At 34.9% G+C, this 21,010-nt stretch overlaps 1 protein-coding gene across 2 annotated transcripts in view; it reads left to right on the top strand.

Annotated features, from left to right (window-relative positions):
• Nucleotides 1-644: 644 nt before the first annotated feature.
• LOC139966756 (galanin receptor type 1-like) overlaps nucleotides 645-21,010 on the top strand; it is a 53,744-nt gene continuing 33,378 nt past the window's right edge. The window contains exon 1 of one of the 2 annotated variants that reach the window (XM_071970093.1): nucleotides 645-689. The gene's annotated coding sequence lies outside the window, so the exon portion shown is untranslated. Of the gene's footprint in view, nucleotides 690-8,924; nucleotides 9,523-21,010 lie in introns of those variants that run through there. The other variant, XM_071970092.1, reaches the window with a different exon arrangement.

Below are 21,010 nucleotides of genomic sequence, written 5' to 3'. Positions count from 1 at the left end.
TCTCCTCTCCTCTCCTCTCCTCTCCTCTCCTCTCCTCTCCTCTCCTCTCCTCTCCTCTCCTCTCCTCTCCTCTCCTCTCCTCTCCTCTCCTCTCCTCTCCTCTCCTCTCCTCTCCTCTCCTCTCCTCTCCTCTCCTCTCCTCTCCTCTCCTCTCCTCTCCTCTCCTCTCCTCTCCTCTCCTCTCCTCTCCTCTCCTCTCCTCTCCTCTCCTCTCCTCTCCTCTCCTCTCCTCTCCTCTCCTCTCCTCTCCTCTCCTCTCCTCTCCTCTCCTCTCCTCTCCTCTCCTCTCCTCTCCTCTCCTCTCCTCTCCTCTCCTCTCCTCTCCTCTCCTCTCCTCTCCTCTCCTCTCCTCTCCTCTCCTCTCTTATAAAAGATCATGTAAGTACCAAAATAAGCCCCCCCCCACTCCGAAAAAAAATCCACATATTTTAACCAAATATTTTTTTGGGTAATCTAGTTAGAATGGTCACTTAGTTTAAAACCGTTAAATTCAAAATTAGATTGGATTTTCAATCAGAAGGCAATTATGTTATATTTCTGACTATGATTTGGTATTCATGGAGTCCTGTTTATCTCACGCCACCCTTTCATCATCTTCTGTCATCCTTCCTCTCACTGCAAATGTTTTTCTGTTTTCGTTTTAGGGTAGGATCGGAGCGTCGAAGCCCTTCAACTTTAAACAAGACAATGTAAGTACCCCGCAAATTAATCCAAAAATTTTCCGCATATTTCAATGAAACATTTTTTATTTTTCCTTTATCTAGTTAGATCGGGCACTTAGTTTCGATTTAAAAGAAGCTTTAATAGAAGAGTGACTTTTCAGTCTGTCAAAATATAAAGAGTGATGTTATATTTCTAACTCACGCAGAAAGTCACGGCATCATGCGTTCACGAAACGATATCCCGTAGTTCACGGCAGTTGAATTTCGTTTCTAAGCGGAGCAGACGTCCAAAGCCCCAAGGAATGATAGTTTCTTTTGCCAACTACTAATGGATATTTCTTGAAATTATTCCCATTTCTAATTCTGATGGGATTTATTCATCACATCTGAAATCTATATACACATATATATATATATATATATATATATATATTTATATATATATATATATATATATATATATATGTGTGTGTGTGTGTGTGCGTGTGTATATATATATGTGTGTATACATATATAAAGATATAGATCTCACCAGTATCAGAAATGACTGAGGCAAGATGTCATAAAAATGGAATACTTTAAAAACATCAAATTGTGACTATATCTTTGCAGCAATATTAACAAATGTATCGATTATTGACCCATATTGAAGCATATGATTCCGATCTATCAGTCAATGACATCATCCTTGTCATTTTCCCCTTTTCGTTTGTTTTTAACTTAATTATCACTAATGAGTTAAAGTAATTAACGATTTCGTTCCACTGTGACAAATTTATCCCTATAGATATACTTTATTACATTACTGTTATGATCCGTACAGGTAATCCCCAGTTAAACCAGCAGGCATTCGGATATCAAACCATGGCATTAACCATTTGATATAAAAGTCGAACATTGCACGCATGAGTGTGAAATGTCTAATTGTAATTGCAATTTAACACTGAAACGTAATATAAAGAAAACGTGTCGTTTTCAAAAGTATACTTTAATTAACACGTATCCTATAGAGGATTATCACATGTTGCTTCATATCACTTATATATGAAGATATATTATCATTTTGAAACTTTTAGAAGACATGCACGGTTTTGAAACGCCATATCATCTAACTAAGGTAAAGACTTTTAATGCTGAGTAGTCTATGGTTAAACATCGTTGGACTTGTCTTTATTATTTTATGATTCTATAATGTCTTGCAATTTACAGCGATGTACCAGAGTAACATCACCCTGTAATGTTTCATATAAAGCCCATGCAACAGTCGCAGGGGAGTCTGTTGGGGCGATGAACTCCCACAAAATTGCATCGAGAAACGTTGTATCTACAATTTTGAATATTAGTCTAATTACAAAGAACGGATTTCACGTCTGCTCCTCCTTCCCACAGGATGAGAAAATCACTTAATATGTTGCAAGGAATCAAAGTATCATAATACTATACGTATACATACACCCACACATTCACACATACATACATGTTGGTTTTACATTCCAACCGAGGGCCCCATTGTATTTTCCATTGTTCAATTCCATGTACCCTAACCTTAGAAATACCCCATACAATAGAAATTCTTCCGAGGACGTGGTGATTCATTAGAAATCACAACCGAGGACCTGGAATTCTTTTGTTCAAGTCCTCGGTCAGATAGAAAAACAAACACACGCATACACGCACGCACACGTTCATACATACACGCATACATACATCTTTGCAAAATCCATTCTTCACAAGAAAAAGAAGAACAAAAACAACCCCATTTTTACCCATGAAGTTCGCGTGGTTACCCCAGGTGGTGTTTATAATTCACACTGAAGGGTGAACGATGTATTGGTTTGCCTTGCCTGCATATTGAGTAATCGATTTACACGTGAAGGGTTTCTTAAGAAGAAAAGTTCAATTTATTAATTCCATATATGGTTAAAAAAAGTTTCACGGATATATGCAAAAGAGATAGACAAAGAGTGAACTATCAACACGTATGCACTGAGAGAAAATATAAGTGGGGGAGTGGGGTAGGGTGAGGGGTGCATGAAAGAATGATCCAAGCCACTAATATGCATACCTGCTTATGGACATTCAGCCAGTTGGGACAATTTTCTAATGCTAATACCTCTCTAAACTGTACTCCAATGTCATGCTCTCAAAGCACTGGTACTGTCAGTACAAACAGTTCCTAACCTTGATCTGATAGAAACATGATATTCATACTGCTCATACTGACAATACGAGTGCTCTGAAGCGGGACATAACATTACAGTATATAAATAATAGTCTCAGCTGGTTGAAAATTGTCGGAATTGTTTTTTCTTTGCAAACACGTTTTATGAACACACGTGTTACTTATTTTAACAGAACACTATAACATACATTCACAGTTCATCGAATTTGGTATTAATATGATTTCAATTGTAAAATCATGTTTCTTTTCTTCAAGTATGGAATAGGTAGGTGTAACAAGGGCGTGTGGTGTGGTTGAGGGGATTGGTGAGTAATAGAGTAAACAAATTCCAGCGACAAAAACAATAAATAAAAAATATAGTAGTTCATAGTGACATTACGGAATGGCGCCCCTCACCCTCACGGTAGCGGCAGCACTGCAAGTTTCATATTGAGAACTGCTATGCTCTATATATACTTCTCTATCATCTGTGTTAGTTTTACCATGTAGTAAAAACAGGAAGGATGGATGGATGGATGGATGGATGGATGGACTGATATTTGCAGCTTAGGGAGAATTTGCCCTTGATTACATTCGATGTTTAACAGTTATACGCTTGCTAAATGCATAAAGTTCTTTGTTTTGTTAGTTTATAAAGCCATTGGATATACATCCAAAAGGGGTTCTTTAATTAGATATTTTCTCTGTATGATCTAATTTCCGTATAAGATGGAAAATTGAGTTGACACTTGTGAGAGTTACACCAACCAAAAACAACAAAAAAGGAAAGTAAGAAAGAGAACATGTAAATCCCGATTTATCCCAAAAGAGGAACGGATGTGACAAAACTGGGATAATTGGGAACTATAATTGTCACGTGACCAGTAACAGGGGAAGTGTATGCTTCCGCTAGCTCATCAGGTATAGGCCCTATACACATGTTAACATCTTTGATTATATAAATAAGACCCACTAGCAACATAGTAACATAGCCTCGAGACAGCCATTAGAGAAATTGTTCAATTTAGTCAAACAAGCCTAAGAACCAGCTACTGCGATTGACATTCTTGTGTGTGTTTTGGGATTTGATGGAAGTTTAATCTTTCGATATATGGCAGCATATAATAGTACGGTTAGGAAACTGGATTTGTCAACGAACGACTATTCGACGAGATATTCGTGTTTTTATTTATTTTAAATGTTTACGCGATGATTATAAAGATATAGAGGATCGATAAAGCAATCAATAGAAACATAACATACGTGTTGGTGTTTGTGATTGGAAATGTTTCTGAAGTTGTATGACAGAATTAACGGTACAATGATATAACATAGCGGTACTTTTTTTTCCATTTGGGTGAGGGGAGGGTGGTGGGGGGTGGGGTGGAAGGGACGTGACATATCATCCTTCCTTCCGGAAAACATCTTAAGCTGCTACTTTCATTATCGATAAATATATATATAAATATATATATATATATATATATATATAAATATATATATATATATATATATATATATATATATATATATATATATATATGTATATATGTATATATATATATATATATATATATATATATATATATAAAGTTTAAAAAAAATGCTTTCATTCAACTCAGATTATAAAACAACAACAACTCTATTTATCTAAACCGAACATATTATATATTAGTAGTTTATTGTTTAGTTTACACTTTTCATTGTTTACTCTCTCTCTCTCTTTATTGATAAAAGCTAAGTTATCGTTCATAGATTGTTGGCAATTGTCTTGCGGCATTTTGCAGCACAAATTTCTTGCAATTTCTTGCTCAATTAAACATGACTATACTTTTGTTATCGTGGGAGAATGATTTTTCAAAAGCCTGCTTTGTGCATTGTTTCCGCTTCCATTTCTGGTCCATTGTATATGTTTCCATTTTGTATAATCGTTTTGTTTTTGTGCTCAAGTAACACCATAAGCAATTTTGGTTTCCAAATTTCTATTTATTGGATGTCAAAGTGCTTTTAACCTCTTGACAGGTCTTTTCCAAAACATTAAAGTAAATATAATCTATAAAAAAAGAGAAAAAAATATAGAGAGATTGAAGAAAACGCCGAATTCCCATTAATGGAAATCCGAGAGAAATGGCTCCCTTTCTGACAAATGCAATTGAAATTGCATTTAGTCGGTGCCAAATGAATTCAGCTTGATTTGTTTCCACTATTAAAATTATATTTTATTTCTACAGTAGACTATCACGATTTTGTCCATCCTAGACTATAAAAGGCACCAAAAAAAAAAAGCAAAAGAAAAAAAAGCAGAATTTTGATTTTTCATCGTTTGTATCCTCCTTATTGAAAGTCTTTGAAACTTTTTCTGCTCAAATGATTCGAAGGAAAAAAAAACTGAAATTGGATAGAAATGAAAAGTGTTCCTTTTGTCAATAAATTTTATCTGATTTTTTTTTAATAAAAATGATCTGAAGTATTTTTTTTTCAACTGGGGACTGTAAACCAAGTAGCAAGGAATAATTTTCTTTTTTTCTCTCCATCAAACAGAGAGTATTTTTTCAATATTTATTGAGGATGTTATTAGGAAAAAAAATGGATAGTGTATAGTCGTACGTGATTCAGTTTGAAAGTTTACGGTAACCTTATGTTCCCTAGTTCTTTCACCCGAAAGTATTCACTAAATTAGTTTTCAGTTCTACTACTGAGCTAATATACAGTAAATTTATCCTCGGTTCAAATCACTGATGCTCTCATCCAGCAATGTGGTGAGTTTCGTAGATATGGCTACTGATGTAATGCTAATTGTTTCCGTTAAGTTCTAAATTCTTACCAAAACATAATGTAATAATGTAAGGGGAAAAAAAAACAGGAAGTTCTCATTTTTCTAAAAAGAAATTAAAAAATAACATTATGTTTAAAAATATTAGATTTTTGTCGATATTACGTCATCAGTAGCGCCAACTGTGCTGCCAGGCTTTCAGCTAAAAGTTTACAAAATAGTCTAAATATGTCTCAGAATGCAGTTTGGCGTATGAAACTTTGCTAATTCTCTGAGGGAGGTATCCCAAACCCCAACAACGCCCTCGAGCGCCACCTCTCCTCCTTTATCAAAATTCTGCATTCCCCAGTGGCCCTTCCATAAAAGTTCATGCTCTTGTCTAAATCTGTAGTGGGGAAATTTAGAATTCGCCCCTCCCCCCACCCACCCACCACCCCAACCTACCTTTGTAATCATGCGCACGCCACTGCCTGTGGCTTCAACGATCTGCTAAGCCGATATGACGATAAGAGCTGTATTGATTGAGTGTTTTAATCGGTCTGTATAAACACAGTACTGCATTGAAATTAGAATTCACCATCACTATAAATATATATATATATATATATATATATATAACGTGTAATACTACAAAATCATCACTATATACACATAAGACGTGTAATATATATCACCATCACTATATATATATATGACGTGTAATATATATATCACCATCACTTTATACATATAATACACGGCATATACGTGAAATACTATATCTGGATGCATTATACGTATATAAGTCAGAATCAGGTTATAAAGATATTAATTCATAGTTTGTATACGTACTTCACTTTTTGTACAACTTTTTGTGGGTACGACCTTGAATTACCATTGCAATTTATACACAGTAGTATAATATTTCATGCATACTCATGAAATTCAATTGAAAAAAAAAGTGTTTTTTATATATACGCTTAAGATATATACCCTTAAGATATCCGAGCTTCAAGTCTGTTCAGTGTTATAATCATAACATCAAATGAAGGTCCACTTGGTCACGCGATGTCTGGAACATATTTGTTTCATATGTGATATTATTGTCCTAAGTATATCACAGGAATTAACACGCTGGTGTTTTTTGAGTTGATGATTATTTACCTTCAATGTGCATGGTGTGTTGTGAGAAGATAATTTATATCTCTAACTACAGTGAATTGTAATCTGCTTTGTTTGCAAGCACCCTTCTGAATTTTGCAGTTGCTCATTTACAACCACAACCCCCCCCCCCCCCCTCGTCCTCCTCAGGTCTCCGAGAAACATAGTCACGAACGATGGTGTATTAGACCCCCTACAGGAAATGCGATATGGAATGTAATATACATAGTGAAAATAAATTTTATATTTGTGAGTCCAGAAAGTAAATCCATCGCTATAACCAACAAATCTCAAAATGACTCTGACTTTTTTAGTCAAAGTAAACCGGTCCCTGAACCCCCCTCCCCCTCAGAAAAATCCCCACCCAAAAAGAAGTTAAACGCTAGAAACGTTATGCTTTAAAATTAATTTCGGTGCATTTATTTGAATCGAGGCGTCTTGATTAATTGTTTTTTTTTTTGATCTGTCACAAATAGACGAGGATATTTGATAACTGAGTATCGATAATGACTCATCTTAAGATCTTTATTGAAGAAGTGTGAAGACTATATAGCAGCAACAATGAGCTTGTCAGTTAACTTCAGCAATTAATTAATAATTAATACGACTTCTTTGAAGTTATTTATAATTTTATCAGATCGGTGTATTTGCTCATTACCGTATCGCGTGTATCACCCTGAATACCTCTGACAATGTTATAACTATATTTACTTGATTAACATATAAAGAAAGTGTTAAACTTATAAGTGGGCCTGGCGTTTTGATCCTAGCAGGATCTTCTTCAGAGGCTGAATGACAAGTAACAGAAACTACAAGGGACAACAACAAAAAACATATAAAGAACTATAAATATGTATTGATGATAGCCTTAAAAGAGTGGGATGATCGTGCTTATTCAAGAATGAATTATTGTATGCATTTTGGACTTGTTTCACACATGAAGATAAATATATATATTCTACTCACCTCAAGAGTGAGTGATAGGCTATTTCAGTCAATGTACATATACTTACTGCAGTTTGTTGAATACTGTATCCGCTTCACAATATATAGTTTAAATAGCGGGTGTTATGCTAGTAAAGGTAACTTATAGGCTACTAATTCATGCAGTGTTAGGATATATCAACAACAAATACAACTTTCTGATCTTTCATCTCTCATGCATTTACCTGTGCACTGTCATATATACATTTTGACACGGGGAGTAGATACATCCGAAATTGTTGAGGCATGTCGCCAAATTAATTTCGCGTCCGTATTTTTCTTTTATCAAATCACCACCGGTGAGAGTAGGTCAGAGACTTGCCAAGAGGATGCCGCCCGTCTTCCTCCTCTCCCCTTTCATTCTCTCATCTCCCCTCCTCTACCCTCCTCTCCCGTCCTCTCCACTCCCATCCCACCCCTCCCCTTCCCTTCCCTTCCCCTCCTTTCCCCTCCCTTCCTCTCCCCACCCCTCCCCTCTGTTTTCATCCTCTCTTTCCCTGCCATTTGCATGCATCTGAGTATTATGCTAACAACACAACCATGCAGCTACTTTACAATCCTATATACTTTTAAACGGCCTTCGAAGTTGACTCGACGGAGAAACAATACGTCACAAATGTATAACTTCTCCACTACTGCAAAAGAAAACGTAATGGTACAAGCTGTAATGGATGAAAGAGAATACGATTGTTTGTTTTTAATTAGTGTAACTGCTACAAACAATATCTTAAACCAAGTCGTGAGGTATGACAGAAGGTAAACGGGGAAAAAAAGAGGATTTAAGCATCGATATATCTTTACAAGATAATCAGGTCTTTTCAGTATCACAATGTGTACAAACGCTCACGAAAAATGATTGTCAACATGCATGAAGTTGCTTTTTATGTCAATCATTGAATTTATCCAAACTGTGAGGGAGTTTAAAGAATTTCCTGATTGTAATTAGTGAACAGAATCGATCCTTGTCTTACGGCCTACCAGAGCAGTATATAGAGATATAGCTCTTCGGCTTACAGGAGAATTGCGCCACCAGTTTTGTTCCAGACGCAGTCCGTTAACGTCCCTAGCGCGACCGGATTCAGTCAGTCGAGCTGTTGATTCGGATATCCAAGACAAGATAATTCTCCTTAAAACCGTTTTATTTCTGCTCTTCAACAGACAAATCAAATCAATATTCCATTTCGCGACATGTGATTGGTGCTGATGTTTTGCGTACGTCACTATAGTGAGTTAACGTGGATTTGTGTTTTGGGAGTTATAATCCATGAAAGCAGTATATAAAATAAAATAAAAAAACATTCTTAGAATAAATTGAGGGATATATTTTGCCTCGTCATTTATAACTACTAGAAGAAAACAAGCAAATTTTACAAAATTATATAATTACTTTGGCTTCTTATCCTTCGCGAAAAAAAAAATCTGTTCATTTTGTGAAATTTATTAATTATTTTTACCTTACAGAAGTCGATTTAACGGAAAAAGAGAGAGAGAGGGGAAAAAAACAAGGAGAAAAAATGGTTAGGAAAAAAATAACAGAACTGAAATGATATCATCATTGAAAAGCTTTTTAACTTTATCGTCAATAAACTCACTTATCTAGATAAATACTAGATTTGAAGGCATTTACATACAATTACGGAAGTTCCTGGGAACCTTGTTTGATGACGTCACTACATTTCTTGGACACTTGGGATACTGTTAGCTTAAAAATGCTTGAACGGGACGGTTGAACTTGACTTCTCATCAATACTTTGGCGCTTCGAGTCGGGATACTCCACGAGAATACATCATTCTTTTTATCGGTAAGTTGAGCCTTAACTTTTATTGTCGTCCTTATATAATTTGTAACCCTTTTTATGTTTTTTATTAATAATTTAATGAATCTATGTTGATTTCGTGACGATTTTATGATTATGATTCTTATTAATATTTAGTTATCTTATTAATTTTTAGCATTTGCCACACCAATAATAGTTCCAATAGTAATACATTTAGGATCACTGATAGAATATAATGCGCGCTTAAATATTAACCTATACTTTTGACGTTTTTCTTATTCTTCTCTTTCCCGATACGATACGTAATTATATAAGCTGTGGCTGATTAAAGACATTTTGTTTAGACACATTATCTCGACATGCGTCCATATACGTATACACATTTTAATAATACATATACGAACTATATATATAGTAAGAACATTTCCACTAACTGAATTTAACATAGAGAAAGATAATAATAGAATTCATCCCTCTATTAATTTGAGGCAATTAATTGACGCACATCGGAGATGCACGTTTATGTTACTATATGCAGCGAGCGGTATGTAACGTTCGGTAACTTCAAAGTAAATATAACACCGTATCATACCATGTAGTTTACTAGTTGCGTGAGTTGTAACCACCTTGTCACTGGAAAGTTTGTGTTAGCTTTTGTGGCAACGGATAAAACTATAGGTGTACGGGACGATCTGTATATATAGTAGGGTACCGTGTTCATTTTGAAAGTTTTATTTCAACGTCTATAAATATTTATTTAAATGCTGATGATAATAATATAAATTTTTTATCACAATATTCAACTCAGTTCTCAAGTTCAATGTTTTATTCCATTATTATTTTTTTATATTTTTGTAAAACTTTTATTATTATTATTGTTTTTCAATCAAATAAAGTTACCAGTGGCGTTATCAGGAACATATCAGAAACATTATCAGAAACTTTATGAGAAAAAAAACTATACAGAGTGTTAATTATAATAAAATTTTCGGATTCATGCAGCGGTTAGGGAGACTTTCTTTCTATATTGTCAGAAAGCTCCGTGTCGTGTGTTTTGTGCAAAACACTCTTTTGAAATATAATGAGGAAGATTTTTAAGTCTGCTTTCTCCCGATGACACGTCGTTTTAATTTCCCATAATTATAATAATTGTTCTCATGCAAGAAACGTGACATGTAATACTAATTCATAGCGCAGACAAAGATTACTTAACAATTGTCAATAACTTCAAAATACCCGATAGGTTTTCTCTTCGGGTATATAGAAACAGTTGTCCTTTATGCTTTCCATAAACACTAATTTGAGTACATTTCGCTGCAAGTTATTTTGGTGCTCTGATGTGAACAGGTGCATAATACCCCGATGTTATAGATGGTTTGGATTGAAAAAAAATACATCTCTATATTTTATTTACCATTTTTTAAAATGATTTTCTCAAGTGCTGTATAAATGTATAAAATGACCTTCCAGATATATGCACAATTGTGCAAATGCGCTTGTAAATATAGAATTTAAGGCAGTAAAACAAAAATGTATACATGCAGTTTTATCATCTCTACATTGCTGTCATGCATCTGGAGAAGCGAATACATTATTTTTAATAGATAGATATGTAGCTGCTTGGACGTTTTTGTAGTCGACTTAAAAGTAAGCAAGAAAGAGGGAAGGATGACAAGAGTGCTAAGGGGCTTTTTATTCGTGACTTATACTGAGTTCATATATGAATGATGCCTCAAAATGCCGATGAGGGTTTATACGTCATGAATATTCATCAATAGCTCATAGTTGGTTTGTCAGACAAACACTGATGTAGTGTTGATATATATATGTTTTTAGTGCAAATTTACAACAATTTACCCTCACCATATAACAGTTTGAATCTCAGGGAAAGGTTGTCTTGTGGTTATAATTGGTCTCCGGTTGAAACATATATATTTATATATATATATATATATATATATATATATATATATGCAAAAGAATAAGGTAATATTATCAAAGAACACAGCAATCGCACTTATATACAAAGTTAGTTTAGAATGACATATACATAACCCCTCAAGAAAATATACTTAGAGCGACAAGAAAAAATATACAAAGAAAAGCTCAACAACATTAAAAAGTCTTTAAGTTTAACCCTGAAATATGCTAGAAAAGTGACATTAGGGTCAATCACCTTCAAACGTTAACTATCACATTTTATTGCTAACATCCTCGAAGCTACCCCCCCCCTCCCCCTCAATGAGACATTTAATTATCTAACTTAACGCTTCCCAATTTCAGGGAAAGCTAGAGAATGTCAAATCTCCCAGTAAGTTTCTTCTTCTTTTTGTGAAAAACATTAGCAATTTGAGCAGACTTAAATTTGTGACCTTTACTGATGACCTTTTATCAACAAACAACAAACTCATAACGATATAGCTAGCAGTATACGCTATCCAGAATCAGGCATACCACTTTAATGTTGCGATTATACTTCACCAGAGAAAAGAAAAGAAGAGCTCAGCTGATTCAACCCTTTCTAACTTTATTTTTAGTTATATGAAATGACCTAATTGTGGCATTATTCCTGCTTAATGCAACACTTAATTTGCCCCAACATTTAGGTCAAATATTTGCTATACACCAAACATATTTCTGTAGGATATAATTATGGTGGCTCCATATATTCCTCTGTACTTAAATGTATAGTCTTTCGATGTGTTGTAATGTTACATCAGGGAGATGTTTATACATATTTGACATAAATATATATACATTTCTATACATTGTATTATATGATACCAATTATTTACATCTGTTCGTTAATGTATATTTGTGTCGTAACGTTACATCAGGGAGATGTTATATTGCCGTACGGACTTTGCATCAGGGAGATGATATCGATATATTTTTAGCTAAATTTGACACGAGTTCTCATGTATAAACTATATAACCAAAGCCAGGTCGTGCCAGGGAGCATTATTGTAGCTGTCTGCATGAACAGTGAACCCACATGTTAAACATTCAAGACACGAAAGAGGCAATATTATTCAAGTATAGATTCTACCATATATTTATCACTATTAATATAGGGCTAGAACACTTGTCCGGGATATAAAATGTTGGGTTTTGTTAATTTGATGGCAACAAAAACAAAAGTTTCAACATAATTATGACAACACTCCAATATACCAAATAAATATAACTAAACCTGTTAAGCAAATAACCAGCGGTTTGCTATCAACCTTCCTTATACTTTAGTCGAGATTCTTTCCTCTTTTTTTTTAGTCTCACAAATGAATTGAACTAACGAGTTTGATATAGAAGAAATAGTCCTCCCTGTAAAACGTTTCCAGTCGGACAAAAATAATTTCAGAAGAAAATGTAAGACGAGAAAGCATTGAAAACGTTAGCTTTTGCCAGAAATGTTACAGTCTATAGAGTTCAGTCCTCAATGAGGTAACAAGTTGAGAATAATCACTATTACATGAGCATTATCAGTTATAGTCATCTCTCGTCAAACTAGCTCTGCGCCTCAGCATCCTATGTATGCATTTAACGACGTCTAAAAGGTTAATAAGCTGTCCGAGGAATCAAAGTGCATGGGGGGAGTGGGGGGGGGGAGGGAGAGCTGGGGCCTCAATCTGAAGAGGGAGAAAACGCACCGGTAGGTGTAGTGGAGTCGATAAATACTAAATGGTTTCTTTCATTTTAGGATTTATTTTTATTAAGTCCCGCAGCGCAATTGCAAATAAACGTCAGGACGATATATATCTTGAATTTGAAAATTGTTTCAGAGTTCGTAATGACCACTCATTTTTGTTTCTCGAAACTAAAAGCAAAAATGCCCTGAGTCGAAAAGAATGATATTTAATATCTATATATATTTATAAATTTATCTTTATCATTTCAAAGAGTGACTTGAGGCACAAACTTATTTTTGATAAAAGTTGTATAGAAAGTTCAAAAAGTTTGTTATGGCTTTAAGTTGTATAATTTCTCGATATTACCACTTTTGTGTTAAGGAGAACGTTCCTGCCAATCAGGGAGGTAGGAGCCGGAGGGGGGGGGGCACTGTGGGCGCGTGCCCCCCCAACTTTTTTTCCAAAATAGCAAATGTACCCTACTGGCAAATAAAATGTGCCCCTTTGATGAAGAACTGTCTTTTGGATATCTTAAGCTTTTGTTAATTTTAATTTTAATATTTTATTTTAATTATTTATTTTTAGTCTGTAGGCCTACATGCTCTATTTAAAATGGCACCCCATATCTTTTTGTAGCACGGTTAACAATAAAAAATCTCAATAAATAAAAAATCAATGTTACAGCTCATTCTAGCATAGTATTCTATACGACACCTGGTCCGTCAGTTTAACCGAGGTTGCTAAAGACTTTTGTTCAAGGAATAAACACAGGAGGATTTTTTTGGAATGTTCTAAATTATAGATGGACAGAAGCACAGATGAAGGTTGATAGAGCCATGGGCACCATAATAGTATTGATAACATACTAACACATCATATATATTTAGGTGATATGGCCGGTGTGTATCGGTTTATAGTATAGCGAGTGGTGGTTGTGGAATGAGAAAGTGCCCCTCTGATGATGTGTCCCCCCCCCCACTTTTTGGAAGCCTCCTACCTTCCTGCTGCCAATCAATAAAGGCACCGGACAACTTATGGTACACACTCACACAGGCTATGGGTCAGTTGGTATACAACACAAACACGAACGTGATAGAAAAAACAGGAATTATATGACCTCATAACATTTTTTACAATGCGTTAAAAATTTATCAAGAACAAACTTTGTTAAATGTCGTCCAAACTTGCTCTGTCATGTATATGAATTAAAATGAGCATTTTTCGAGTTATTATAGAATTTATAAAACGATGGATTAGAATGAAAATTTTTTAGGCCTGCACTGAGGAACTGACGTCATCATCATTTTGAGCCTTTAAAGGAGCATTCCATAGATTGAGCATGTCTTCTTAAAGCTTAATACTTTGACAACTCTGAAACAGCTACAGAATTATTAGTAGTGCATGCTCACTTAATTTTGTTTTATCTTGGAACTGTGCCACATCAAGACTTAATTTCTTGTTAGATTAAAAATTTCATCGTAAACATTTTTTTGCAGAAGATAATCAAAAACCTAGACAGTAAAACTGATTAACGGAAGAGGCAAGGGAGGTTAAACCATCACTATCTAAAGTAAACAAATAGGGAAAGAAAATGTCTACAATTATAATTCTTTGTTTCACTTTTATTTCATTTTCATTGTCTTAATCAATACTTAATTTGACGTGACCTTGCGAATATCTTTTTTTGTGGTGGTGTTTATTCATCATTTTTTCTTTCGTTCTATCATGCATTTGATCCCCCCACCCCATCCCCTTATAAAGGACATCCATATTCCTAGAATATCTATGGAAATACTTTTAATAACTTTTTATACTGGAAATAATTTCATGGAATCAAAGGCACCGGCTTTCCAGATTATTTTTTTTTTACCGAATGAAGTTTAATAAGTGAATGAATAACGATCCTGTCCAGTGTTGCAACTTTTCTTCATCCGTGGTACTATATTCTCATATTAGTATGCGAGTCATTGAATAGCATATATCGGACGGAACATTTAACAATTTCCGAATTTTCACCATTTTAAATGCTGTATTATTAATATTATTACTATATTTAACAACTAACCACATTTAAGCCAATAGATAAAAATGGTTGTAGAATTTCAATATCGAAAAACCCCGAAAAACATGTCGATGTCAACACAATAAACCTTTCTTAGAACCCTTTATACAAGACTATCTCGGGCAATCTGATATTCATGACTTGGATACTTGCCAAACTTCAACATGTTTTTTTTTTTTTTTAGATTAGTGTTGACACCGCCCATGCAGCATGCCATACATGCGTCTCGTTCACTTAATATGAGAGCTTCTTTAAAACGCTCGTGTCTTTCAAGTTTGCGATTTTAATCGCCTTGTGTTAACTCTTGGTTATACCGCGAATGAGTTAAAGGCATTGCATGAAGACTCGCTCCAAACCGCGTGTCGCCCTCTGAAAAAAAAGTAATTTTCCGTTGCTTGCAAGTGAAGCTTTCTTCTTGTCGCTACAAAATGCAGACAGTAATGAAATGTGGTACCTTGTTATCTTTATCTGGACCTGAGATGCCCAGCGCTGCTATGTACACTGTGTACACTGCTATGTACACTGTGTTGTGGGTATTGACCGTAGCTGCATGTATTGACTGTACAGTAGTGTCTAATTACCGACGGTAGCAAGCTGTGTAGGATCGATGGTGGTGTCTAACACTTCTGTTACACCTCACTCGAAACTAGGTCAGATTACCGGCATCAGACGTTTCTTTGTGCGCGAGTCTTCTAATAATATATATATATATATATATATATATATATATATATATATATATATATATATATTATTAGAGAAAACCAGAGAAATAAGATATGACTCATAATTGACAAATAAGGAGTAAGTTTTAGAAAATATATTGGAATTTTCTGTCCCCCTGGGACCTTCGTCAGCAATACTTTTCAAAGCCTTGAAAAGCATTCTACAGACAAGCACAGAAATAAGACTATGGACTGGCTGTTTATTTATTTCTCTTCTTGTCTACTTTCATACGAGCGTATAAAGTGCAGAAGTAGAGGCTACCATTTATAAAGTGCTTTTAACAAGCATTCAAGAATGTAGTAACATTCACAGTAGGTATTCACTTTTGGGAACGCTAATTGAGCAATTAAAATAACATTAAATGGGGGTTCAGTTATAAGGAATTATTCAACAGATTATGTTGTAAGACTTTCGCTGTATAGTCTGCTTAGGCAAAAAAAGAAAAGAAGGGATTTTCGTGACTTAAAGCAACTTCTTTTACTTTTGTCAGCTCGTTCAAGTGCATAGGAAATATCACACTATCTCTGTCAAAATGCGTTTATCAACAATGGCATTTTCACGGCGAAGAGGTATAAGCTGCCATTTTTTTATATTGAAATTCATTCAAATTGTATAGAAGAAAAGGGAGAGAAAGAGAAGAAGATAAGAGCAGACAGGACAAACTGATTGATTGTTGAAAAGCTAGGACAATAACCGAAAATGTTCTTCTCAGTTCGAACTGAATAATTTATGACATGTTCATATCTTCTCATTGATTTCATTTGTAAAGTTCATGAAGAGGGTTAGGATATGTTTAAGTGACACATCACGGCTACATAACATACTCAAATTTATCTTATGAAATCGTGACATGCTCTCTTCTTTGACAAGATTGATGGGAGGGGGGGGGGATTCCAAGGTTGGTTTAGAAAGCTGTCATTTTTTTCCAGCACGGTGGTATAACCGATGTGCTATATAGAATAAGTTAAGAACATCAACAAAAAAAAGACGTTCTCTTTTTCTCTGTTATATCATAATTCGCGTTATTTTCTATTGATATTCGCTGCCACCGTGCATTGACATCGATTCCCATTCCGAAAAGAAAAAGTTAAAAAATGAAAGACTAAGAAACACGACGGGCCATCACCTGAATTGAAGCAAACGTAAATACGGTACTATATAATACACGAGATCGACCTATACACATGCTCCTAACATAACTGCTTGCTTCAAGTCGAATCTCCTGCAATGATTATGGGATGTCTTTTGTGAAGCTCTTATTGACCTTTTGTTTACTTCGCCTGTAAAGATGGTGGTGTTTGCTTGTATGTTTGTATGTAGTATGTGCGTTTGTCAGGAACTGATTTGCTTCATTTTGTACTTAGCCATCAAAATCGTTCATCAGATAATTAAATACGATTACAATAGCATGCATACGCATGTACAATTTTAACTCACCTTGGTGTCAATACAAGTTCGAGTACAAGGCTCAAGATTGAGCTTGATATTCGCTGCCACCGTGCATTGACATCGATTCCCATTCCGAAAAGAAAAAGTTAAAAAATGAAAGACTAAGAAACACGACGGGCCATCACCTGAATTGAAGCAAACGTAAATACGGTACTATATAATACACGAGATCGACCTATACACATGCTCCTAACATAACTGCTTGCTTCAAGTCGAATCTCCTGCAATGATTATGGGATGTCTTTTGTGAAGCTCTTATTGACCTTTTGTTTACTTCGCCTGTAAAGATGGTGGTGTTTGCTTGTATGTTTGTATGTAGTATGTGCGTTTGTCAGGAACTGATTTGCTTCATTTTGTACTTAGCCATCAAAATCGTTCATCAGATAATTAAATACGATTACAATAGCATGCATACGCATGTACAATTTTAAATCACCTTGGTGTCAATACAAGTTCGAGTACAAGGCTCAAGGTATGAGTACCAGTACCTTATTTTTGCACGTTAGTTTCATGTACTATACTACTATTCAAAATGCCTTGATTACCATGCAGTATATGTACCCAGTACGAGTACACGATATCTATTCCAGGGTACCCAGAGTACGGACTCACTATACGTGTCTTGTAGTCGTACATAATTGGAATTCTCTTATAATGAAAAGGTCTCATCCAATTCTGACATTACTCGTCCCACAAAGTGCCGTCTTAGTTCTCTTTAAACGTGGGGAAAGTTTTAGTGTCTAAATATAGCCATTGCTCTCGACGCTACTGATAATGTAACCAAATAAATCTATTACAGTGATGCGATATTTAGTGTCGTGATCAGAATGACAGCATAGAGTTAAAAGAAACCCTCAACATAGAACTTTAAAATAGATTGTCCAACATCGGATAAGTAAAAATTTGAGCAGAGTGAGGAAATACGACAAACTATAGGCTTTATAAACCTCACCTTTTTTCATGTCTTTTGTTTGGATTTAAATCCTTTCACATATATATAGGCCCTTACTTCATGATTTTTGTTCTTGAAGGATTATTCAACCGTTACAAAGAAATGTTTATTGCAAACTCTCCATTTTTTATTCAACTTGAAGTTATGTAAATCAGACTGTATGATGGGAATTATATGGATTTAAAGATTGCATGGAGCCAAGATACATCAGGCTCACAAATTCGAGATAAAAGTTACCATTTTTCATCTGACCCTGAAAACCTTTCAGCTTTAAATCTTTGTCGATTTAAATGTTGTATTATGTTGTATTTTGATTTTTATATTTTTTATTTCTACTCTCGCCTCGAGCAGTAGAGTTAGTCAGTCTAATATGTTTTCAAAAAAAATCACTTGTTGTACTGGTATTTTGTTAGAATGTATATCACGATATTAAAAATACTGTAAATAGTAACAGTGTATTAAAGAGTTTTTTTTTTTGCATCTTCTCATATGTTAATGGTTAGAATTAACATATATCTTTATTCATGTACCTTTGAGGACACGGATTGTACATGATAGAAACCCGGAATATGCATGCATGCTTTAATCCAACTTCGAACCCGGAGATTTAGCAGGGGTGAAGACAATGCCGGGATTGCAAAAGGGAGCTCTGAAAAATGAAAAATGAGAGCTAAAATTGGATTAAATATGACATTTGTATTCACGTATAACGTTCTGATGTATGTGCATGTATAATTTACTACTCTATATCCGTGTTGCAAACACATCAGCGATCGGATTTGCATGAATTCGGTAAACGTGTGGCATTAAAAATGACATTAAAGTTGATTAAGACGTCTTCGTGGCTCTGTTTACCATGCAACAAATGGGATCACTCGAAGACATGGTACTACTTAGTACTTACTATATATGTGGACGGTTCTTAGAATATAACAGAAAACACTCTCCGTGATTGGATGTTTTCCCCTTTAAGTATCCCGGCTCTGTTTAACCATGCAACGAATGAGATCATTCGAAGACATGGTACTACTTACTATATATGTGGACGGTTCTTAGAATATAACAGAAAACAGTCTCAATGATTGTATGTTTTCCCTTTAAATATACCAAATTGGAATAGGAGTAACTTTACGAGGTTTCTTAGGGCTGTGGATCCTAGGCCCCCAAATACCCCCCCCCCCCAAAAAAATCAGAATATCTTTGAATGGTAAAATACCCCCCCTCCCTAGAAAAGCTTTGGTTCCCCTTATAACAGACGTCTACCTACGCTGTTCAGAAATTAATTTAAGTCGCGACTATCTGATGCCACAGCTGATAGTACTGTTCTGGTCACGTACCGAACTTCCACTCCGGGGGGGGGGGGGGGCGGGGCCGGCGGGAAGACCTAGGACAGAGGGGTCTTTGTGTACAAACTGCCGAAGTCCCTTGAATTAGAAGTAGGCCTACACCCTTTTTGTCAAATAATAATTACAAATGTTCGAAAAGTGGCCTTATGTTATAATAAAATATTCTTTTATTGAAGAGCTAAAAACAACCCTTTTTTCACTAAAAACTGCCGGTCTGTTTAAAAACATTAAAATATTGGAATTTGTGTTACATAATACGTAGAAACTCCATTTTTTGGACATGTTCGGACACATACATATATATATATCTATATATATATATATCTATATATATATATCTATATATATATCTATATATATCTATATATATATCTATATCTATATATATATATATATATATATATATATATATATGATGTTATTATTATGTCAAGAATTTAATCAGCATGCAGTCGTATTCAATCTGATGTGAAGAAAACAATGACATTTCAAGTTTGGTTTGAACCTATCGGCATTCATGGGTTGTGCAATTGCATAACTTTTCATAACTTCAGAATCGACATCAACATGTTATAATTTAAATTCAACATGTCTCGGTTGAGTATCCATATATTACACGTAAATGTTCATATATCAGAAAATAATATTAGCATTTTATAACATCTCAATATCGGCATGGTCACGAGAAACTTTTACGGGCAGAAAATATACGATGAAAGAAAATATCAAATTTGATTGGCTATTGTCGAATTGTTAACCTTTGTTTCATTTGTACATTTCTTTTACGCCCTGTCCAACTGAACACATTACCCTACTGGATCATTTCATTGTCCGATCATCTGGGAATCGCTATGAAAAATTATAATGGAACCTTTTAGCAATTTTTAGTCTGATAAAATTTGGCGGGTTAGTACTTAAGACCCTTATGGTGACATGAACACTTGGTAATAACATTTTGAAAATCCAAGTATGCCTGTCACAACTTATCATCGACAGGTCAATGCGTTAGTTTGGGCAGACGATATAGAAGCTTGTATTGAGACTTGCTTTTTATTACCTCGAAATTGAAAATCTACAAAATATATCAAAAAGTTCTCGAAAGCAGTTTCCGTAGAGCTGTAGTCTTGTGAGTTGTGTTAGTGACCAGCGGAAGTCAAATGATATCATTTATTGTCTCCACGAGAATTAAAAAATAATAAATATAGGGTGACAATATAGAAATCTGTATCTGCGTGAAGTCATTTATCGGTGACCATTTTTGTATCTTCCTAGCACATTTGATAGCAAGAGTGATAAATTGGTACCGACTTGTCTAACCATTATTGATGTTTCTATGTCCAACGTGTTGAAC

Source organism: Apostichopus japonicus, chromosome 4, assembly GCF_037975245.1.
Source record: "Apostichopus japonicus isolate 1M-3 chromosome 4, ASM3797524v1, whole genome shotgun sequence".
Classification (NCBI taxonomy): Eukaryota; Metazoa; Echinodermata; class Holothuroidea; order Aspidochirotida; family Stichopodidae; genus Apostichopus; species Apostichopus japonicus.
This window is presented reverse-complemented; position numbering and strand designations above follow the sequence as displayed.